Source organism: Petaurus breviceps, unplaced genomic scaffold (assembly GCF_028583685.1).
Source record: "Petaurus breviceps papuanus isolate PSGF00001 unplaced genomic scaffold, PetGlider_PUasm1.0 76, whole genome shotgun sequence".
Classification (NCBI taxonomy): Eukaryota; Metazoa; Chordata; class Mammalia; order Diprotodontia; family Petauridae; genus Petaurus; species Petaurus breviceps.
In genome coordinates this window covers 47,074,710-47,098,539 of record NW_027186473.1, presented here as the reverse complement: position 1 = coordinate 47,098,539, position 23,830 = coordinate 47,074,710, and the positions used below count along the sequence as shown (strand labels likewise).

At 38.7% G+C, this 23,830-nt stretch overlaps 1 pseudogene; it reads left to right on the top strand.

The window, feature by feature from the left end:
- LOC138174659 (FRAS1-related extracellular matrix protein 2-like) overlaps nucleotides 1–23,830 on the top strand; it is a 61,517-nt pseudogene that overhangs the window by 8,314 nt on the left and 29,373 nt on the right.

Genomic DNA, 23,830 nt, shown 5'->3' with positions numbered 1-23,830 from the left:
CTCTTTATATTTTTTTTTGTTATTCTTTCTTTATGCTTATTATCACTGTCTTTCTAGTTCTGCTTATTCCATCCAGCATCAGTTCATATAAGCCTTTCCATGCTCCTCTGAATTCTTCATATTGCCCATTGCAATCTCAGCCATTTTCCATTGTACTCATCCTAATTTGTTTAGCCACCACCAGTCAATATGAACTAACTTTGTCCCCTTTTACTCCCTCATTCCATTTTCTCCTCCATTAAAACTTTTCCCTCCCTTCGTGACTAATTAGTATGTCAACTCTTCCCTTCCCTGACCATGCTTTGAGGAAAGGTCTGCTCTGTTCTTTCCCCCACAACTGGTCTCTTCTCATTTCTCATAGTACTTTACCACCACCACCATCATCATCACAGCTGACACATATAGCACCTACTATATACCAGTTACTATGCTATCTCATTTAAGCCTCATAACAACCCCTGGGAAAGAGGTGTTTTTATTATACCCATTTTACAGTTGAGGAAACTGAGTCAAGCAGAGGTTAAGTGGCTTGCCCAGCTAGTAAATATCTGAGATCATACTTGAACTCAGGTCTTCCTGACTTCAAACTGTCACTCAATCCACTGAACAATCAGTCTGTGCCTAAATTACTCTCTTATGTGAGTCCCATTTTTCCCTGAATCATTGTTATCTCTATACATGTCTCATTCTTATCCCTGCCCCCAATTAAATGAAAGTTCCCTGAGAAAAAGGATAGTACTATATCCATCTCTGTGTCCCCATGTCTAACATAGTATGCTGCTAATGAAATGCCTCCTTAAGTATTTTTTTTTAATTAAACCATGTTTCCTACCACAAACCTTAAGATAACTGGAGGAAGCAAAACTGTCTCAAGACAGCCAAGTATTGAAAAGAGCAAAAAAGTTAAATTTTCCCAGCTTGAAAGATTACTGAGCTTCTTCCCCAGTGAAGTCTTTCCAAAGCTTTTCTTGACATTCCTTGATTTAATGCAGCCTAAATGTAGAGTTGATTCAGGAGCCAAAAGATCCCCAGAAAATTACAGAAGCTGCTTTAAATTGCCTTATGGACACAAAGCCAAGTCAAGCAGGTAACTCTAGGGGCCCTGATGGGGATTATTAGCCTGGGAGAGACCTTTCCTCAAAGAATGGGCATCCACTTCCAACTGTCATAGACTGCAATAGACAAGACAGTATTGATTAAATACTGTGCCAAGGGTTCATTAATCATCCAGGCTATAATGTATCTAGAAGACCAAGGTAATCCAGGAAGATTACAAGGAAGATTACAAGGAATTACAAGGAAGGAGACAGGAAGTGGGGAGCTTGACAATGGCAAATGAAAGACAATTCTTGAGCCAATCCAAAAGTTGCAGACAAGATTAGTTTTGGGATAACTAAGCCCAATGTCTTATAAAGAGTTTACAGCAGTGTGTAGCAATTTAATACTCTCAATACCTGCACTGGAAATGCTTTCCTCCTTTAAGGATGAAAAAGATGGGAATTCCAAGGAACCTGGTTGCAAGTCTAATACCACAAGAAGTCAAAGATGATAATCCAGGAACCAGAGAATCATAATAATGCTGATTTAGAGATGGAAGAACATCAAGTTCAACTCTTCTATGTTACAAATGAGGGAACTGACACACAGAAAGGTGCCTTGGGCAAGTCCCTCTGCCTCAAGGTCCTCATCTATAAAATAGGGATAAAAATCACTGCAGCACTTAACTCACAGGGTTGTTGTGGGGATCAAATGAGATAATGCATGTAAAGGGCTTCTTACTCACCTCAAATTGCCATGGAAATGTCAGTTATGATTATGACAGAGGTAAGAGCAAAGGGCTGAGTGGACTATGTGAGTGGCAACAAGTGGCACTACAGACAGTTTCTGGTGGAATTCCACAGCAGCTTCTAGACCTTTATCTTTTCTGTTTCTCTTGTTTTTTTCTTATTCTACACACACACACACACACACACACACACACACACACACACACACACACACACACACACACACACACACATATTCTTCTCCGGGCTTCTCTCTCTTTTCCCTAACCTCAAGGAGCTTATAATCTAATAGGATTATTGTCTTCTGCATTTTGCATATACAGTAATTGAGGTTTAGAGTGGTTAAATCACTTGATCATGGTCACATAAGTAGAGTGTAAAAAAATAAAATATAATATAAAAAAGAGAGGCACAAGTGATATAGCAGATAGAAAGCTGACCCTGGAGCCAGGAAATGCTGAGTTCAAATCTTGCCTCTAATAGATACTATGTAACCCTATTACAGGTCACTTAACCACTTCATGTTCTCATGTAATAGATGACAGAGAAGGTGTTGAATTGCATGGGGGGGAGGAATTACTCATCCAGGAGTTTTCTATACCAATAAATAACAGGTCCAGTACCTATCCCTATCCCTAAAATGAAATAGAATTCTACAAGATGGTAAGCTAGGATGAATTTTTCTCCTCTTAGAAGTGGCCTTGCCAGCAGCAGCTTCATTCTAGTGTTCCAGGGTCTTTGTCCTATCCCGCCCCTCCCCACAACTGAGGACACATTTGCCCTGGCCTTGGTTTACAGCATTTAACTCAAGTTACCATTCATCACTCCATCCAGGCTCGTGTTGCATAGGTGTCTGAGGGTAGAGGGTCACTAACTAGAGTGGCTGGTCCCAAAGATGCTGGAATCATTCTTAAAGTGGGGTAGGTATCATTCCTCCTCTACTCTCACTCTCCAGCCCCCTTCACCCCACTTTTAGTCTCTTCCTATTTCCTTATAACCTCAAATTGACTATCTTGCTGAGGATTCTTCCCAGTAGCTCCCTACCACCATCCTCCAAAGGAGATAGAATGAACCATAAATATCAAATATTTGAGGGAACCAAGCTCTGTTATCATTGTTGTTAGTTGTTAGTGTTGTTTTGTTTTCCAAAGGAGAGTTAAGTAGACAAAACACCAAAAGTGGAAACAAAGAACATGGGGTTCCAAGTCCTAATTATTCTTTGTTTAGACCAGGCCAGAGTCAAGTCAGAATGATGTTCAGGTTTGAGATTAGAATGAAATAAAATTCATAGACCTTTTAACTGTTAACCAAAAGAAATCTACCTAACAATGGAATGGAAAGTATGTTCATCAACTGTATAGCATTGATTCTCTTGGCCATAGCTCCCTTGTCTCACAAATGCCATGGTGCCTCACCTGGTCAGAAGCATGAGTGCAGCCTAAGGAACTTCTGACTCACTTAGATGACCAGGAAGCTATGTCAACAGTTCAAGCCTTAGTCCCCCAGACCAATTTTATTTTCTTTTAGGGAAAAACTGTCAGTACTTAATAGACAGTTTTTCAGTCACATGCTTCTTACTATCTTGGGTTCTCTCCCGTTTTCTTTTCCATAAAATGAGGGACTTATATGTAATTATTTGTAAGATCCATTCAAGTTTTATATCCTTTATGTGCAAAATAATAGGAGAGAGATAGGAATAGGTACTGGACTTGGGATTTCATGAGTGTAGGGAGCTCCCAGATGAAAAAAGTTGCTCTACTAATGCAAACATCTTCTCTGCAAGTTAGAGTCTTAGAGAATTGCCAAGAACCCTGAGAGGTTAAGTAGCTTGTCAGTGTGTGCAAAGGCAGGATTCAAATTGTATTGTTGCTGAAACAATCTAGATGGGACAATGAGAAGAATTTCCTAATGAGCAGAATTTTGCCATATTTGAATGCATTGCCAAGGAAGGTTATAATCTTCTCAGAAGACTTTTAAGAATAGTATAATATATATGTGTGTATACATATATATATTTGTGTGTACATATATATACATATATATTTGTGTGTATATATACATATATATTTCTGGGGTGGTTTAATTACATTTTGTTTATTTTCTAATCTTTAACATTTAATTATATCCTATCTACATTTGGTTACATTCTAGTCATTTCTATAATTGTGGAAACTGAGGTCCAGAAAGCTTAAATAACTTCACCAAGGTCACACAGTTGGTGATAGAATTTATATTCTAGCCCTTATGTTTCTGGGATTATTTAATATCAAATCTTTAGAACTTTAGTTCTTCTTTTAAAGAAGTTCTAGGCTCTGGTATATGAAAACTGTCCATTTCTGATAACTGGATAAGGTTCTCATTCTCAGGATTCAAAAGAAGCTACCATCTACCTCTGTTTGACCTCATCATTAGGTAAAGGGGCTATAAGTCTTGTTAATTAAATGTTTTATTAAAAACTTAAAAATGAACATCAACTAAAACTGCTTTTCAACTACTTCCATTTAAATTCATTCATTTCAATGCAAATAGTATTTACATTTACTCCCTATAAGTACCTACAAAAGTTGTTTTTTTAATTAGCTTTATTGGTACCTTTTTACATCACAGTAAATTCTGAAAACACCCTTCCTTTCCTGCCACCATTTCCCTTATCTCTTAGAATAAAAGAAAAAGGTTCATCAAAAAATACCTGATTCACAGTGTTTGTAGCATTCTGCCCTGCAATACACCACATTTCTATTGAGATAAGAAAGAAGTATTTCATTATCTGTTCTCCAGGATCATTACTATTATTTCAGGCACTCAGAGTTCAACTTCCTTTCAGGGAGATTTTCATTTGCATTATTTTAGTCATGCATATGTCCTTCTGTTCCTATTAATTCTGCATCAGTTCGTGCAAATCCTTTCCATGTTTCTTTTAATTTTTCATGTTCATCATTCTTTAGTGTCCATCATGTTGTATTCTGTTCATATACCTTTTCTGTCATTGGGATTTTTTGCCTCTCCTATGGTCCTTTTTTTCACTTTTCATCATTTCATAATTTTTTTCAGATGCCTTTCCATCCATCCCATTTGTCTGTCTTATTTGTGCATTTGTTATTGTTCAGTCATATCAATTCTTTGTGACCCCATTTGAGATTTTCTTGGCAAAGACACTGGAGTGGTTTGTCATTTCCTTCTCCAGCTCATTTGACAGATGAGGAAACTGAGGCAAACAGGATTAAGTGACTTGCTCAGGATCATACAGCCAGTAAGTGATTTGAACTCAGGAAGATGAGTCTTCTTGACTCCAGGCCCAGCACTCTATCCATTGTGCCACCCATCTGCCATAATATTACATTCTAGAACTATGCCACAGTTCAATTTTACTATTTGACATTTAGGTTGATTCTAGTTTTTTGTAATTATGTATGATGCTACTATGAAAACCTTTGAAAAGGGGGCTCTTTTTTTTTAATGACTATCAGAGTATCATTTCCAAAAATATCATTACTGGGCCAAAGGTCATGTTTTTGTGACTTTTACTGAATACTGTGTGACTATTGCAATTCCATGACTAATGATTGAGTGTAGCTGTTTCTCTACAACCACACCAGTCTTGGGTTTTGACTACACAGTAAGCATTGTATAAATGTTAGCTATTATTATTTTAATTACTTTTAAAGGACTGAAGTCTTTTCAAGAATTCGTAAGGCAGAACTCCTATTCCACAAAGTAGTAACACTATTTAAGCAAGAAAATTTCTTGCAGAATATATGTTTATGCTGAAGAAAGTGCTAAGCCTTTGATATGGGCTCTTTCTGAGCATTCAGACAGTGAAGAAACCTTGAAGGTAAAATGGATCCTCAATCTTCTTTGAAGAACTATGGGTTCCATATCAATGTCATATTCTTTGTGGGAGCATTATCTCTGGGTGTATGGGATAGAACAAAGAATCCAGTTGTTCATGAGTAAACTTTGAAGATTACAGATGTAAGCATCTTATTGCTTCACAAGAGCTAAAATCTCAAAAAAAATTCTGTGCCATGACAGAATCCCAAATAACAAAATACATAAAAATAAAATAAATAAGCATAATATTTATTTTATTTTCATTTGTAAATAAATTTACAAAGAATCCCAAAAAGCAAAAGGGTGTAAGGAATCCATCCAAGTAAACACTTTCAAATAGGAAACACCTATCCAACAAAAATTTAATAGCATTAAGTTTGCGATGTGTTGATAGAATATGAAGTCCTTCAGTAAAGATTATCAGATACTAGGGAAGTGAAGGAAGGGGAACAGAGGCTCTATGTTTGGAGCTTTGTAGTTAGGTGGGCTGTAGTTAAACTGATAGTTCCTTTATTGGCAATACATGGAAGGAAAAGGAAGGAAGGGAAGAGAATAATCTCAAATGACTTCCTTTGTGTTCACTGTTCTCTTTATTAATCTGGTGCATTTCCAAATAGACTACTTCCATTGCATCTCTCCCTCACCCTATCCCTTCTTTGGCCCCATGTATAGGTTCCAAATAATAAAGTTACCTCAGTAAATTGTGATGGCTACTGAGACAGTCGTCATAGGGTCAATTTCATTGATGATGGTGGGGAAGGATATAAAGAGAGGAGCTTTCAGTGCCTGACAGAAAATGGTTTGCTTTGGCTCAGGGACCAAGTATAAACCAGGAAGTTATAATCTTATCCTAGGCCTCTGTCCAAAGAATATGATGGTCTGGGCTTTGGGGAAATGAATTGAAATTAACCTGTTGAAGGTATCACAGAGAGTCAAGTGCCTGGGGTTCTGGAGAGTTAAATGGTTTGCTCATGTTCATATAGTTAGTATGTCTTAAAGATAGGACTTAATCTCAGATCTGATCTTCACAATCATGAGTTTTGACAATAAGAGTTCCCCATACAAATGAAATCACAATATTTGAACCCAATAAGGTGAATCAAAATAAGGATGGGAGGTGGGAGAAGGGATGAAATTTCATGTGAGCTAGGGAGAAGAGGGTCAAGAAGGAAAGAATATTCAAAAATGTCAAATATAGAAATCAGAGACTCAAAAGAGGGGAAATGCTTAAGTTTAAGTCTCTTGGGGTCAGCTGAGTGGCACAGTAAATAGAATGCTGGGACTTGAACCTTCCTGAGTTCAGATGAAATAGCTGAGGCTCAGGGAGAGAGGACTGGCCAATGAGAACCTCAGAACTGAAAACATTTGTTTGCTAAATTCCTAGGATTGCTGTATGAGCAACCTGTTGTAGTGAATAGTCAGAAAGACCTGTGTTCACATCCTGACTCTGACATGTATACTGGCTGTGACTTGCCCTGGGTCAAACACCCAGTAAATATCTGAGGCAGAATTTGAACTCAGGTCTTCCTAACTGGGGCAGCTAGGTGGTACAGCGGATAGAGAGCTGGGCCTATGCCACTTAACCCTGCTTGCCTCAGTTTCCTTATCTTTAAAATGAGTTGGAGAAGGAAATGACAAACTATTCTAGTTTCTTTATCAAGAACACCCTATCTTTAAGTGACTTGTCACAGACCACACAAGCGAGGAAGTGTCAACCCAAGATGAACTCAGGTCATCTGATTCTAATTCCAGTTCTCTTCCCACTATACCACAATTCAAAAGCAACTATTGCTTAGATGAACAGAAGGACAGAGCATGGAAAAAGAAAAGGACATGGGACATGGGACCATGGCTATGTACATCACTACATCCTGTAGAGGTCTGAGGAAGGGATTGAAGCCAGACCCTCCCGACTCCAAGCCCAGTAGTACCCTATCCACTACATCACACTGCCTCTTATTTGGCCTGATAGACCAAACAGTCAATCAAGAATTTACTGGAAAGGGGTGGCTAGGTGGTGCAGTGAATAGAGCACTGGCCCTGGAGTCAGGAGTTCAAATCTGGCCTCAGACACTTAACACAAAAACTAGCCGTGTGACTTTGGGCAGCAGAGTTTATTCAGAAAGAAGTGGGATCAAGGTCAAGCAGTAGTTATTCTCAACACCAAAGCAGGGGCTCCCCATACTACACCTCTTCCTTTGCACCATACTGAAATTGCTTATGATTGTTGTTGTTGTTGTTGTTGTTGTTGTTTTAGTGTGAACTGAGTTGCTCTCTGCTCGGAATCTTTTAGTAACTTTTTTTAAAGGAAAAATTACATACAGTACAACTATATACATACAGTTTCTACCAGTGCCATATTGGCAGTGAGATATTTTAAACTGCTGAAATTGTGGTTTTGGTTTAGAAGCAAGTTACATATTTCCCCTTCCTCCCTTAGTTATAGAGAAAAATCAGTGCCATATCATGGTGGGTTATTCTGCACACACACTATATATAGGAATCAGCCTATTCTGTTTAGGAATATATTTCTAAAGTTTAATTTTAAAAAAAGGGGAAAGGGGGAAGAATATATTCAAATATGAAAATAGCATAAAAACATAAGAAAGCAATAAAAATAAAATTTTCCTCCCAAAATAGAAAAGTACAGAATAGAAAACTAGAAAGCACAGAATAGCAATGCCCTCTTTCCCATACCAGGTCTTTTGCTCTCCACTGCCCTCTCACCCATAGTTTGGTTTTCATGATAACTGGCACAAACATCAAGCTTCACCTTCCTCCAGAAGACTGATGAGGAAGCTACCCACCTCCTGGCAGAGATGATGAATTCAACATACAAGAATGAGACATAAATTTTTGAGGACATGGCCAATTTAGGAATTTATTTTGCTTTACCAGTCATATTTGTTACAAGGGTTTTCTTTTTTTTTTTCCAATGTGGGGGCTGGGGAAAAGAGACAGTAAAGGGGGTAAGGCCAACTTCTCTCAAGCTAATCAACTGACTTCTATGGATGTGACAGTGTCTAGGGTGTCACCATGAATTAGAGTTTTTCAACAAATTCCCAGGCCCAATTCTGGCTTTATTTTTTTTTAACACAAATCAACCCAGAGTGGGGTTGGATTCAGTCAAAGGGTGAATGAGTCCACATGTGGCCTCAAGGCCACAGGTTCCCCACCCCTGGCCAAGAGGGTCTGTTCTAAGGGTTTTATGCACTGTCCATCAGGAATTCTCAACCTGGCAAACAAGAATTTTAGGGACTTCATGAATTTGGATGGGAAAAAGTTGTATCTTTATTTTCTCTAAGCTTTCATTTCCTTTGTAATCCTACGTATCTTGTTTTATGCATTTAAAAACATTTTTTTCCTATGAAGGTATTCATGCGATTTATCAGACAGCAAAGACATCCATGACACATAGAAAAAATTATTCTCCTGCAGGTCACGACTCCATTTACCTTAAATATGAGAGTTTCTTTTTGTTTTCTTGACATGGTAGTTGATCTTATGTATGTGATTGGCTGTCATGTGCAGAAGGAGTGACATTTATTTTACTTCACCCCATTAGACAGAACCAGAAACAATTGGAGGGATTTGTAAAGGCACAAATTGAGGCTTGATTTGGGGGGAAGAAAATATTTTCTAACAATTCAAGCTTTCTAAAAATTTCCTGAGCTGACAGCAGGTGATGGGTTGCTGTGGCCATACAGATTACTGTTGTATATGAGCTAAAGTTGATGACTGCTAAGGTCCCTTCTGAGTCTCAGACACAATGATTGACAGGTGCTTACCAAAACACTTTTAAAATTCAATCATTCATGTGTCTATAAAACCCAATCAGAGCAGAGACTTTGTCTCATAGCTTGGCACCCATAATCTGCTTTTTCCTTCTTAAAAAAATAATGCATAACAGAAGACCCCTTTACTTCAAAACTCTAAATTAAAACCTCTTATGTGAATTTTCCCAATAACAAGGAGAGATTTCCCTCTTAGATATCTCTCTACATTTTTCCTCCTACAATTCTACAAGGAATTGCCAGGTTTCAAGATTTATAGCCATTTTAACAATTTCCCATAGGGACCTTTCCAGTACTTCAAGAATTATTTCTTTTCCTTAAAAGGACAAGTTCATTAAAACCAAACACAAATGGCATGTTATCTTGGCTTCATCACCTGGTGTCTTATGGAAATACAATAATAATAAGTGGATATTTTATCCATATTTTTTTAATTTCATCTAATAGTCACAGTATGTAAAACAGAACCTGGGACAGCTACTGTCAGCCTGCTTTGGGGATCAATGCTCAGAATCACCAACTGAAAGATCTAGTTCAGAGGCCACAGTAAATTTGCAGGATTGAAACATACCCATTTTCTCTCCCCTGTCTCTCCAGAACCTGTATTTTGGGAATGCTGAACATCATGTTGATGAAAGTGCTGGTTTTGTGGAAGTTTGTGTATGGAGAAAGGGGACTGACCTTTCCAAACCAGCCACAGTCACCATTCAATCAAGGAAGACAGAGCCAATGTCAGCAGAAAGTGAGAGAAATAGTCAAAGGAGAGTAGTGGTCTAGTGGAAAAAGAAAAGAAAATGGAAAAAGGTTCAATCTTTTGGATGGGCTCAACAACTTGACCGGGGGTAGCATGCTGAATCTTCATGAATAAGGCAAAGTAAAGAGGAAAGAATTAAGAACTTAGAATCAGGGTGATCTAAATTCAAAGCCAGCCTCTGACACTTACTAGCTGTATGGGGATGGTTAAGTCACCTATCCTCTAAGCTTCATATAGGAATAATGCGAACACTGTGCAGGAAAGGGTAAGTCCTGGTTCATGGTAAAGAAGGGAAGGTCAAGTTGGGAGATAAACCAGCATAAACCAGATAAATAGATAGGTAAATGAATGAATGAATAAGTTAAAAAATTAATTGAATTGAATAAATTTATGAATGAATGAAGTCAGATTGGTAATAAAGCAATTATGGAGCTGAAATAAGTATGAAAATCAAGTAAAAGAACAGATATTCAGACCAAGTCAGCAAAGATAAAAAAAAAGCAAATTCAGTGAGTGCTTTGGAATTGACCATTTGTTTGATTCATCTTGTTTTCCCAAAATATTGTCTTTTTGGTGGTGGACACTGACATTCCCCACTCCCCCATCCCTATACCAACATGCTGGTGTGGTCATGGTAGGCTATCCTGCATCAGCTACACCTGCCAGCTTGTACAGGAATATCCTTTCTAGGGCCAACTGCTTGTTCCACAGTGAGGATTTATTAATTCAGTGAGCATTTATTGAGGACCTAATAAGTGCAAACTACTATGATAGGTGCTAAGGATGCAAAGACAAAAAAAAAATGGAACAATCCCTTAACTTAAGAAGTCTAAATTCTACTGGGAAAGGGGGGGAAGTGAATGATATTTACACAAATGAGTAAATAGAAGACACATTCAGAGTAAATACTGAGTAATTATCTTGTAAGAGTGATTACCCTTTCGGGGGGGGGGCTCAGTAATTACTCTAACAAAAAGAAGATCATCGAAAACCTAGGATAAAAGATGTTCCCTGGGCTGAGCTTTGATATAGTCAGGATATACTGGAGATTATTTCAGAGGGAAGAAACTAAAATTAAGGAGAACTGGAAAAAGACTTCTTACAGAAGAGGATTTTACCTGAGTTTTGAAGAAAGACAGGAAAGTCAGAAGGTGAAGCTGAAGGGGATGAACATTCTAGGCATGGGGACACAAAGTTAACTTTTTTGGTGGTGGATGGAAGTTACCCTATTACAGGGAAATGCAAAATGTGAATTAAGCAAAGCACCCCATAGGATTGTTGAATGCAATTGAATTTAGGCAAGGATCCACAGTCATTCAAATAAAACCTTCAGTTCCTGAATCCTATAATTATTCAGCATCCCTCTAGGGATGAATTTCAATTCACAGTTTGCTTGAAAACCTGAATACAAATAATGAGACAGGAGGGAAGAAAGTCTGTTAGTATTGGTTGTCCCATAGCAAGAGTTTACATGGATAAAATTAAAGTAACTGATTTAAAGTCAGGAAGATCCAGGTTCAAATTCCACCTCAGACATTTTCTAGCTGTGTGACCACAGATGGACCACTTAATGTCTCTGTGCTTCAGTTTCCTCCTCTGTAAAATGAGAGGACTGGACTGGGCCTCTTAAGATCCCTCCTGGCTCTAAAACTATGTGAATTAAGGGAAGTAGTAGAGATTCATGGTTCTCAACTATTCATTGAGACTCATACAGATGAGGAAAGTGAGTCTAGAAGGGGTCAAGTAACTTGTTCACAATCACACAGCTAGTAAGTGGCAGAGCTGAGACCTGGTCCCACACCTTGAGACTCCAAGTCCGACATTCTGTCCAATGTATCACACAGCCTTAGAGGAACAACAGCTGGGCTGCTACGGGTTTGAGTCTGGAAATGTTTTGATGGATGATGTTTTTTGTAGTTCATTGTCTTATCACTAGGCTTTGTTTTTGTTTTGTTATTATCTGCTTCATGTGTAATGACTTGATATCTATTTTAATTACTAATAGAAAAGTTACCTAAATCAGATGGGTCAAATTACAAAATGGTTAATGACAACTTGACGGAGGGATAGTCTAGTCTTCAGAGACAGAGTCAAAATGAGTTGAATTCTGAAATATTAAGCCCATGACAAAGATGAGTGATGGAAATTCCATCAAATAAAATGCATAATAGATCATAGAAGGGTTATGAAATATCAAAGGGAAAAGCTTTTAATTTCAAATGAAAGTTGCCTGCAGAATCTCTTCTTCCATCAATAAGATGCTTGTAACATGATAGGACTTACCCACGCTGATGATGAGGCTATCTTTGTACAGTCCTTGAAAATTTTAGTTCTTGACAAAGTCTGGCAATTCACCTTACCCAGAAGATCAGGCCAATGAAATATTATTCCAAGGGAGCTGGATGAAGAAAAAAATGGTAGGCATTGGGAGGCTATTTGCCTTTCTCAGAAAGAACATTAATTTCAATAAATACTGCAACCTCACTCATGATTCTTGCTTCAGTGGTAGCTGGCATGGATTATATTGGTGTGAGCCAAAACCTCAATTTTGCTCCTGGAGTGGACATGAAGACTTTCCGTGTGATCATTCTCGATGACCTGGGGCAACCTGTCTTGGAGGGTCTAGAGAAGTTTGAATTGGTTCTCTGCATGCCCAGGGACTCAGTGCTTGGGGAGCCTAGCAAAACTACCATTATCATCAATGACACCATCACAGACAGTAAGCAGAAAACATTGTCATTGTGTTTTATTTTGTTTTTTAACAATTCATCCAAAAGTTACAGAGATATCCCCTGGGGTTAGAACAAAATATTTCTGGCAAATGGATGGACCTATTAAATTTTTTTTGTATTATGTATTTATGTTACAATATGCTAATGTGGGTGTGTATATGTATGAGCAGATACGTGTTTGTCTGTAGGTATGTTCCACAGAAATTATACCCCCATCCCTCATTGTGGCATGGACGTAACGCTGGGTTTTGAAGAGCTCTGTTGGCATATCACAAGCTCTGACAGGTCCTACCATGCTAACTTTGGGCATGGGCCCAGTGAAAGAACACATTATCCTTCTGAGAAACATATTTCCAAAATATGGAGAAGCTCATCAGCAGGTCAGCCCAGGGTAGCAAATTTTGTAGCCACAACTCCTAAAAACCATAAGATTATAGGAGCATAGTTTTAGAGCCAGAAGAGGCCATCAAGTCCAGCCCTCTTGTTTTACAGAGGAGGAAACTGAGGAATAGAGACATTAAGTGGCCCATCCACGGTCATACAGCTAGACAGTGTCTGAGGTGGGATTTGGGCCCAGGTCTTCCTGACTTGAAATCAGTTACTTTATCCAATTCAAGAAGTCATTCTTCACAGGAAATGAAAAAGATGGGCAGGTCAGAGCCATCATCTACCACAATGGAGACATTCACCACAACTCCATGGTATGCTGTTACACTCACCAGGACCCCTTACATCACTGCTATTTTGTGGCAGGTAGTAGCCCAGACAGAGACTAGGTAGCACAGTGGACAGAGCTCAGGACTTGGACTAAGGAAGACCTGAGCTCAAATACTGCAGCAGACATTAACTTACCTGTGTGACTCTTAGCAAGTTAATAAACTGCTCTTCACCTCAGTTTTCTCACCTGTAAAATGGGGATTAATAGTAGCACCAACCTAACAGAGTTATTGTGAGCATCATGAGCTAGCATATTTGTTAAAGTTCTTTATAAATTCTAGGTATTAGCATTATCATTAAGAAATTACAGGTGGGCCAGGTAGCACAGCGAGTAAGAGCACTGGCTCCAGTGTCAGGATGACCTGGAGATCGAATCCCAGGCTCAGACACTTAGCACCTACCCAGAAACACCTGGCCATGTAACCTTGAGCAAGTTACTTAACCCCAATTGCTTAGGGGCGGCCAGGTGGCTCAGCGAGTAAGAGCACCGGGTCCAGTGTTGGGATGACCGGGAGATCAAATCCCAGGCTCAGACACTCAGAATCACACCCAGAAATAACTGGCCGTGTAACCTTGAGCAAGTTACTTAAGCCTGATTGCTTAAAAAAAAATTACCTGGAGACAGGGAGTCAAGATGGTGGAGTAGAAGCAGGACCTCCCAGCATCTCCAGCTTCCACCTTCCCCAATCCATATAAAAGGGGACTCTAAACAAACTTCGGAGCTGCAGAACACATAAAATGACATAGAGAAGCTAACCTCCCGTTGAGGACAGCCCAGCAGGCTGGCAACAAGCAGCCAGCACAGCGTTCTGGGAGCTGAGCCCAGCCTCTCGAGAGCCAAGGTTTTAGCCCTAGGGTGGGCCTGACCAGCCACCGGTTGGAGGGAGTCCAGATCACCAGTAGTTGTGGCCATTTCCAGATTCATCAAAACATAGATGCGAAGGACAAAGTGAGAGATCAGTGAAGTCTGGACTTTGGGACCCAGGAGGTGGGAGTGCATCAGCTTTTGCCCCCAGGGCAAGAAGCCGCTGAGACCCAGTTCTAGTACCATGTTGCAGCTTCAGCTCCTGGCCTACAGAGTGTAGGGGGACCAAGCGACCAGTCTGAGGGGTAATCACTCTTGCTTTAACCTGCTTGGATCTGGATTGCAGTCTAGGGTAGAGGTCCTGGGGTGAGTGACCAGCTTGCCGAGCGTGTGGAGGCCTCAGAGAGGGCACCCAACTAATACCTCTGGCAGCCAAGAAAACCCCAGCATTTGGGAAGAAAGCTCCCCTGTCTGGTGGCAGAGTCCTACTGTGGCAAAAGGGTCAAGTGACTGAAGGGCAACATGACCAGGCAAAGGAAACAAAGCAGACAGAAGATTGCAACATTAGACTCCTATTTTGGGGACAAAAGAGAGCAAAGCATGGAACAGGAGGAAGACAGTGAAGTCAGAACTCCTGCACCAAAAGCTTCAAAGGAAAATACAAGCTGGTTACAGGCCATAGAGAACCTTAAGAAGCAGATAAGAGAAGTGGAGGAAAAATTGGGAAGAGAAATGAGAATGATGCAAGAAAATTATGAAAAGAGAGTCAACAGCCTGATTGAGGAAAATTACACCTTAAAAAACAGACTGACTCAATTGGCAAAAGAGGCTCAAAAAGGAAATGAGGAGAAGAATGCCTTAAAAAGCCAAATTTGCCAGATGGAAAAATAATCTCAAAAGTTCAATGAGGAGAATCATTCCCTCAGATTTAGATTGGAACAAAGGGAAGCTAGTGACTTTAAGAGAAATCAAGATGCTGTTAAACAGTTCCAAACAAATGAAAGAATAGAAGGCAATGTGAAATATCTCATGGGAAAAACCACTGACCTGAAAAATAGATCCAGTAGAGATAATTTAAAAATTATTGGACTACCTGAAAGCCATGATCAAAGTAAGAACCTAGAGATCATCCTCCAAGAAATTGTCAAGGAAAATTGCCTTGATATTTTGGAACCAGAAGGCAAAATAGAAGCTGAAAGAATCCACCGATCACCTCCTGAAAAAGATCCCCAAAACAAAACTCCTAGGAATATTATAGCCAGGTTCTGGAATTCCCAGATTAAGGAGAGAATATTACAAGCAGCCAGGAAAAAACAATTTGAATATTGTAGAAACACAATCAGGATAACCCAGGATCTGGCAGCTTCTACACTGAGGGATCGAAGGGCCTGGAATAGGATATTCCAGAGAGCAAAGGAGCTGGGATAAAAACCAAGAATCACCTACCCAGCAAAACTGAGTATCATCTTTCGGGGGAAAAAATAGTCATTCAGTGGAATAGAGGACTTTCAAGCATTCTTAATGAAAAAACAAGAGTTCAATAGAAAATTTGAAATCCAGATACAAGAAGCAAGAGAAGCTTGAGAAGGTAAACAGGGAAAAGAAATCATAAGCCACTGATCAAAGTTGAACTATTAACAGTCCTACATGGAAAAACAATAATTGTAACTGATGAAACTTTTCTCAGTATGAAAATAGTTGAAGGGAATAGAAATATATATATATATATATATATATATATATCGGAGGGCATACAGGCATATGAATACATGTGTGAATGTGTGTATATATGCTTACAGATATACATAGAGGGCACAGGACCAATTTAATAGAAAGGGATGATACTCAAAATCTGGAGGTAATTAATGATGTAAATCAGAAGTTAATAAAGCATTTGAAAAAAGTAAAAAGAAATTACCTGAAGGGGTGGCTAGGTGTCATAGTGAATAGATCACCAGCCCTAGAGTCAGGAGGACCTAAGTTCAAATCCGGCCTCAGACACTTAACACAAAAAAACTAGCCATGTGACCTTGGGCAAGTCACTTCACCCCAATTGCCCTACCTTCCCCCTTCAAAAAAGCAAAAAAAAAAGTTACTTGAACAACTATTTTAAAAAAGTATTTTTAAAAAGTTGATGAGATAACTCAAAATTTATTAACATGTTATCATGATAGACTGGGATTCTCTCAGCAATGCAAGGTTTTAAGACAATCCCAAAAGACTCATGATGGTAAGGATACCCACATCCAGAGAAAAGAAATACGGAGTTTGAATGCAGATTGAAGCAAACTACTTACTCTCTCTTTTATGTTTGGTTTTGTTTCATTCCTTCTTTCTTGTTGTTCACTTCATCGGTTATAATTCTTCTTTACAATCTAACACTTAATTCGAAGGGATTTATAGAGCCTATATAGGATTGCATGCTGCCATGGCGAGGGGCAGGGGAGGGGAAAGGAAGGAGGAAAAAAATTGGAACTCAAGGGATTGTGGAACTAAATGTTGTAAACTAAAAGTAGATAAATTTAGTAAGATAAAATTAAAAAAAAAAACGTTATCATGAGTAACTCTCAATGACATGTTATTTACCTTCCATGGCATTTCATGCAGCTGTTTCTTTATCTTCTGGCTTTGTGCAGGAGAGACAGAGAAGGCCTGTGTGGTGACCTTAGAGGATGATTCCATTTATGAAGAAGATAAAGAGTTCAGGCTTATACTTAGCACCCCAAAAAGCAGTTCTGCCTTTGGTGCCTTGGTTGGAGAGCAAAAAGAGATGCTCATCAGGGTCAAAGATTAGGAAGACAGTGAGTTTTTAACCTCTTACCACTTTTGTGTATCATGAACTTAATCATTGTCAGCCCCAGACATTAGGGTACTGCCAAGTTATAAGTATTTTAAGGTTTTTCTAAATCCAAAGGTTTTCCTAAATCCAAAAATATAATCTAAAACAGATATCATCTCCATTTTTGTTGAGGAAATTATTTCAGTTCATTCAAGGGAGCCAGAACTTCTACATATTTTCACATTGAAATGTCTCCCAACTATACCTAGCAAATTAATTTTTGTAGAAGAGGCCCCCAGTGATGTTTGAAGCTGAACAAAGCAAGTGGAACCAAACATACACAGAGATACGTTTACAATCGGTGATTTTGTCAGTCACCATGGAGTGATCCATTTGTAATCACACTTTTGTATTTGTAATCACATATTTGTATTCAATGAGGTTGCTTGAAATGGTCTAGCCTGGGTATTAGACACCTACTTCCTACAATCAATGCACTACTACTGTAGAAGTCATAGAATGATGTAGTAATAAACTGATAACTTAGATAGGTTATCACTTATGACCAGGAGGGGAGCAGGGTTATCAGGGTAGCCTTTTCCAAATGTGTTGCCTTAGTCAAAAAATGATGGCCCTTAACTCTACACAGAAGTTAGTTCAAGGGTTAGAAACTGGCAGCCTTAAATCTGATGGAAAATATCTGCAAGTACTTTGCAAAATCCCTAGGCTTAAAAACTATGATAAGAATTTAAAGAGAAGCTATTCTATTTTTATATCCTCTTTGCCTTTCTGGTGCCTAACTTTTGGATCAACCTCATGTCCTAAGTGAGCCTCTACAAGTGGGGATTAAGTGTCTTTTCATTGTCCTTCCAGAGCCAGTGATCAAGTTCTCCAAAGCCACTTAGAGTGTCCAGGAGCCGCAGCACCCCAGGGATGCTGCTGTGCTCAGAATCCCAGTGGTGCTCCTGGGGGACACCTCCAAAGTGTCTGTGGTGAGGACCCACACAAAGGATGACTCAGCCACCTCTGGGGAAGACTATAACCCTGTGTCAAAAGGTGAGAAAACAAGTCTTGAACAAGACATACCTGCTCACAAGGTATGCTTGAGTCATTAATGATACAAGGATGAACTGATTATCAGCCCCTCTGCTCCCTCAAAGGTTCAGCCACACTGGCCTACTCTGTGATTCCTCACACAAGGGCACTCCCTCTCCATCCCCATGCCTTTACACTGACACTCCCCACAACTGGCATATTCTCCCTCCTCACCTCTGCCCCTTCCATTCCCTGGCTGCCTTCAAAAAGAAGAAGAAGAATGATACCATCATAAATATATATATAGTAATATAATGATATTAATTAAATTGTCATTAATGATAAATGGTATATAATAATATAATGATAATGAATATATAATGATATACAATAATGTGATACATAATATAATTATATTAATTTATCATTAGTGATAAATTATAAAAATAGAATAACAATGATCACAATAGGATCATTGGCTCAAACATTTAAAGACCGTAAATGTCATCTAGGTCAAGGTCTTTGTTTTATCAGTGAGGACGGTGGGCCCAGAAAGGTCAAGCAAGTTTTCAAAAAGAGGCGGTTAATTAAATCAAGTCCACAGGTGACGCCAGGATTCCATTTTATACAGTGAATTTTGGCCCTAGAACTGGCAACGATTAATAATTCACATTCTAGAATACTTTAAAACTTACAAGAACACTATGAAATAGGTAGTACAAGTATCTTCCCACTTTTATAAATTCTATCTATGCTTTCAATAACATAGGGAACTCCCAAGTGAGGAAACTCCCTCCCTCTACCAATGCAGATCAGCAGCACTTGACATAGGGAACTCCCAGGTGAGGAAACTCCCTCCCTCTACCAATGTAGATCAGCAGCACCTGCTCAGAAGCTTGTTCTAGTAATTATAGAGGCACCTGAGGATCTGAGCGTTTACTCAAGGTTACACAACTAGTAGTAATAGCAATAATAGTAATAACAACAATGTTTATATAGTGCTTTAAGGGTTGCAAAGCAGATTGCAAATATCTCATTTTATCCTCAGAAGGACCCTGAGTAGGTGCTTTTATTATCCCTATTTTACAGATGAGGAAACTGAGGCAGACAGTAATTAAATGACTTGTGCAGGGTCATAAAAGCTGGAAAGTTTTTGAGGCTGCATTTGAATTTAGGTCTTCCTCATTCAGAGGTCAAGTCTCTATTCTCTACACCATGCTGCCCCTCTCTTAGTAAATGGGTAAATTTCAAAGCCAGTGAGTGTCAGAAGCAAGACTCAAGCCCAAATGTTCTGACATACAGTTCACTGCTATTTCTAAGACATCAGGCAGATAACTTATGTACTTCCTTCATGCCTGATTCCTCTCACTGCCCCTTAGTCTCTCCACCATTGCTAAGCAGCAATGAATTTCCCAAAGGAGTTGGGCAACAATAAAAAAAGGAGGAGGCGGCAGAGGCAGGCCCAGAAGGGGCCTGATCAACTCCAAGGGCAAGTCTTCCCACAAACCACAAGGTCCGCTATCAGGCCTATCACCAAAGGGCTGGGACTGGAAAGAGCAAGTTAAGAAGCAAATACAGGGGCCCCTGTCCTGGACAGCAAACACTCCTGGAGCTACCACTTCATAGCCCAGAAATTTAAAAAAAAAAAGCCCCTTTCAGGACCTCCAAAGTCCAGGATGACAGAGTGAACCTCACTTGCTCCAAACCCCCCCTCTGACCCTGAAAAACATAGTAACTCTTGCCCCCAGGGCAAAACCCTCTACAGTAAAGGCTTGGGATCCTAGAGGAAGGGCGTGGCTAGGACCTGCCTCAAAATGGGTAGAAAGCAGACTACAAAGACAAAGACTCTGGAGTCCTACTATCCTCAGAGGGAGGAACCAACCTCAGAGGGAGACAATGTGAGACTTCCACAGCTGAAACTTCCACAGGGAATGGAATTCCCAAGCACAGAAGGCTCTCTTAGATGAGATCAAAAGGAACTTTGAAAACAAAATGAGAGAGATAGAAGAAAAAATGAATAATTCTCTCAAAACCAAAATAGCAGAATTAGAAAAACATTATAATGAGGAAAATGTCTCTCTAAAAAGAAAACTGTATGATATGGAAAAGGAGCTCCAAAAATTAACCAAGGAAAATGATTTGCTAAAAACTAGAATTAACCAAATGGAAACAAATAACTCTATGAGGAACCAAGAATTAGTCAAGCAAAACAACAAGAATGAAAAATTAGAAAAAGAGGTAAAATACCTCAAAGAAAAAATAACTGACCTGGAAAATAGATCCAGGAGAGATAATCTGAGAATCATAGGCCTACCAGAAAATTATGATGAAAAAAATGAGCCTGGACAACATTCTCCAAGAGCTCGTTAAGGAAAACTGCCCTGAGATACTAGACTGAGGGTAAAATAGAAATCGAGAGAATCCACCAGGTACCTGCTGAAAGAGATCCCAAACTGAAAAGTCCTCGAAATGTTGTGGCCAAACTCCAGAACTACCAGATAAAAGAGAAAATACTTCAAGCATCCAGAAAGAAACAATTCAAATATTGGTCCACAGAGAGGATTGCACAGCATTTGGCAGCCTCTATACTGAAAAATCAGAGGCAGTGGAATACAATTTTCTGGAGGGCAAAAGAGCTCAGGTTACAACCAAGGATCACATACCAGTGAGACTGAGCATATTCTTCCAGGCAAAGAGATGGTCATTCAATGATATAACAAGTTCCAGACCTTCTTGATAAAAAAGCCAAAACTCAATGGAAAATTCAACCTCCAATTATGAGATGCAAAAGTGACATAGAAAGGTAAACACACACACACACACACACACACACACATACACACACTCTGCCATTTAATAAGAGCAAACTTTATAGACAAGTAGAGGGTATGAGTATAAAATACACAAAATGACAATTTAAAAAAATCTTATTAAGGGCTACAAAGGGACTGCAATGGAAGAAAGGGAATGGATGAAGTGGAAAAGGGTAAATTATGCCACACATGGAGGCATAAAAACTGTATTAGCAGAGGAAGAAAAGGGAGGGAGTTGGGAAGCATATGAGCTTTTCCCTCATGTAATTCTGGTACAAGGAGGGAATAACAACCAGTTAGGCATAGGACTCTATGGAGAAGAAACGCAAAAAGTATCATTCTAGAGGGAAAGAAGGGAGGGAGAGGAGCTTCCCATGAGATTTGTTCCTGTCACTCTTGGTGCGAAGAAGAAATAACATACTTCATTAAGTATAAAAATATCCTACAGGCAGTAGGAGGGGGAAAGGGTTACGAAGAGGGGTGGGAGTAGTTTGCAGGGAAGGAAGTAGTAAGGGGAAAGGGGAGGAAAAGGGAGGGGGGCTGAAAAGGGAACACTGAGAGAGGCGGTGGTCAAAAGGAAAACTATTAAGGGGGGAAGGGAGAAGGGAGGGAAAATATGAACATTAACAGGGGCAGGAATAGGGTGGAGGGAAAGAAACAGATAACAATCATAACTGTAAATGTGAATGGAATGAACTCTGCCATAAAACGGAGATGGATAGCAGAATGGATTAGAAATCATAATCCTACAATATGCTGTTTACAAGAAACACATCTGAAACAGAGGGATACACACAGGGTAAAGGTAAAAGGTTGGAATAAAATATATCACGCCTCAGCTAAAGTAAAAAAAGCAGGGGTAGCAATCCTTATCTCAGATAAAGCAAAAACAAAAATTGACCTAATTAAAAGAGATAAGGAAGGAAACTATACCCTGTTAAAAGGCACCATCAAGAATGAAGCAATATCATTACTTAACATATATGCACCAAGTGGTGTAGCATCCAAATTCCTAGAGGAGAAGGTGAAGGAATTAGAGAAAGAAATAGATAGCAAAACTATACTAGTGGGAGACCTTAATCTCCCCCTCTAGGAACTTGATAAATCCAAACTCAAAATAAACAAGAAAGAAGTTAAGGAGGTGAACAGGATTTTAGAGAGGATAGGTATGATAGATCTCTGGAGAAAACTGAATGGGGATAAAAAGGAATATACTTTCTTCTCAGCGGTTCATGGCACATACTCAAAAATTGACCATGTTCTAGGGCATAAAAACCTCACAATTCTATGCAGTAAGGCATAAATATTAAATGCATCTTTCTCAGATCATGATGCAATAAAAATTATATGCAATAAAGGGCCAGGGAAAGACAGACTAAAAACTAATTGGAAATTAAACAATTTAATTCTAAAGAATGAGTGAGTCAAACAAGAAATTATAGAAACAATCAGTAATTTCATTCAAGAGAATGATAATAATGAGACAACATAACCAAAATCTGTGGGATGCATAAAAAGGCAGTTCTTAGGGGAAGTTTTATATCCCTAAGTGCATACATGATAAAATTAGAGAAAAGGGAGCTCAAGGAATTGAGCATGCAATTAAAAAACCTAGAAAAAGAACAAGTTCAAAACCCCAATTAAATACAAAATTAAAAATATTGAAGACAAAACGACAGATTAATAAAATTGAAATTAAGAAAACTATTGAATTAATAAATAAAACCAAGAGCTGGTTTTATGAAAAAAAAATTGATAGACCCTTAGTCAATATGATAAAAAAAAAGAAAGAAGAAAACCAAATTATGAGTATCAAAAATGAAAAGGGTGAATCTACCTCCAATGAAGAGGAAATCAAAACAATAATTAGGAATTATTTTTTCCAATTGTATGCATATAAATTTGACAGTCTTAGGGAAACTGATGAATATTTACAAACATACAAGTTGCCCAGATTAACTGAAGAGGAAGTAAATTACTTAAATAATCCCATCTCAGAAAAAGAAATTGAACAAGCCATCAGTCAACTCCCTAGGAAAAATCTCCAGGGCCAGATGGATTCACTAGTGAATTCTATCAAACATTTAAAGAACAATTGATTCCAGTACTCTACAAACTATTTGGGAAAATTAGTGAAGAAGGAGTCCTACCAAATTCTTTCTATGACACAAATATGGTACTGATACCTAAATCAGGAAGAGATAAAACAGAGAAAGAAAATTATAGACCAATCTCCCTCATGAATATAGACGCAAAAATTCTAAATAAAATACTAGTAAAAAGACTACAGCAACTTATCTCAAGAATAATACACTTTGATCAGGTAGGATTTATTACAGGAATGCAAGGATGGTTTCATATTAGGAAAACCATCAGTATAACTGATCATATCAACAATAAAACTAGCAAAAATCACATGATCATCTCAATAGATGCAGAAAAGGCTTTTGACAAAATACAACATCCATTCCTATTAAAAACATTAGAAAGTATAGGAATAAATGGAGCTTTCCTTAAAATAATAGGTGGCATCTATTTAAAGCCATCAGCAAGTATTATATATAATAGGGAGAAGCTAGAATCATTTCCCATAAGATCAGGGGTGAAACAAGGGTGTCCACTATCACCCCTGTTATTCAATCTGGTACTAGAAATGTTAGCAGTACCAATCAGAGAAGAAAAAGAAATCAAAGGAATCAAATCAGGCAAAGAAGAGACCAAGCTATCACTCTTTGAAGATGATATGATGATATACTTAGAAAATCCTAGAGAATCAAGTAAAA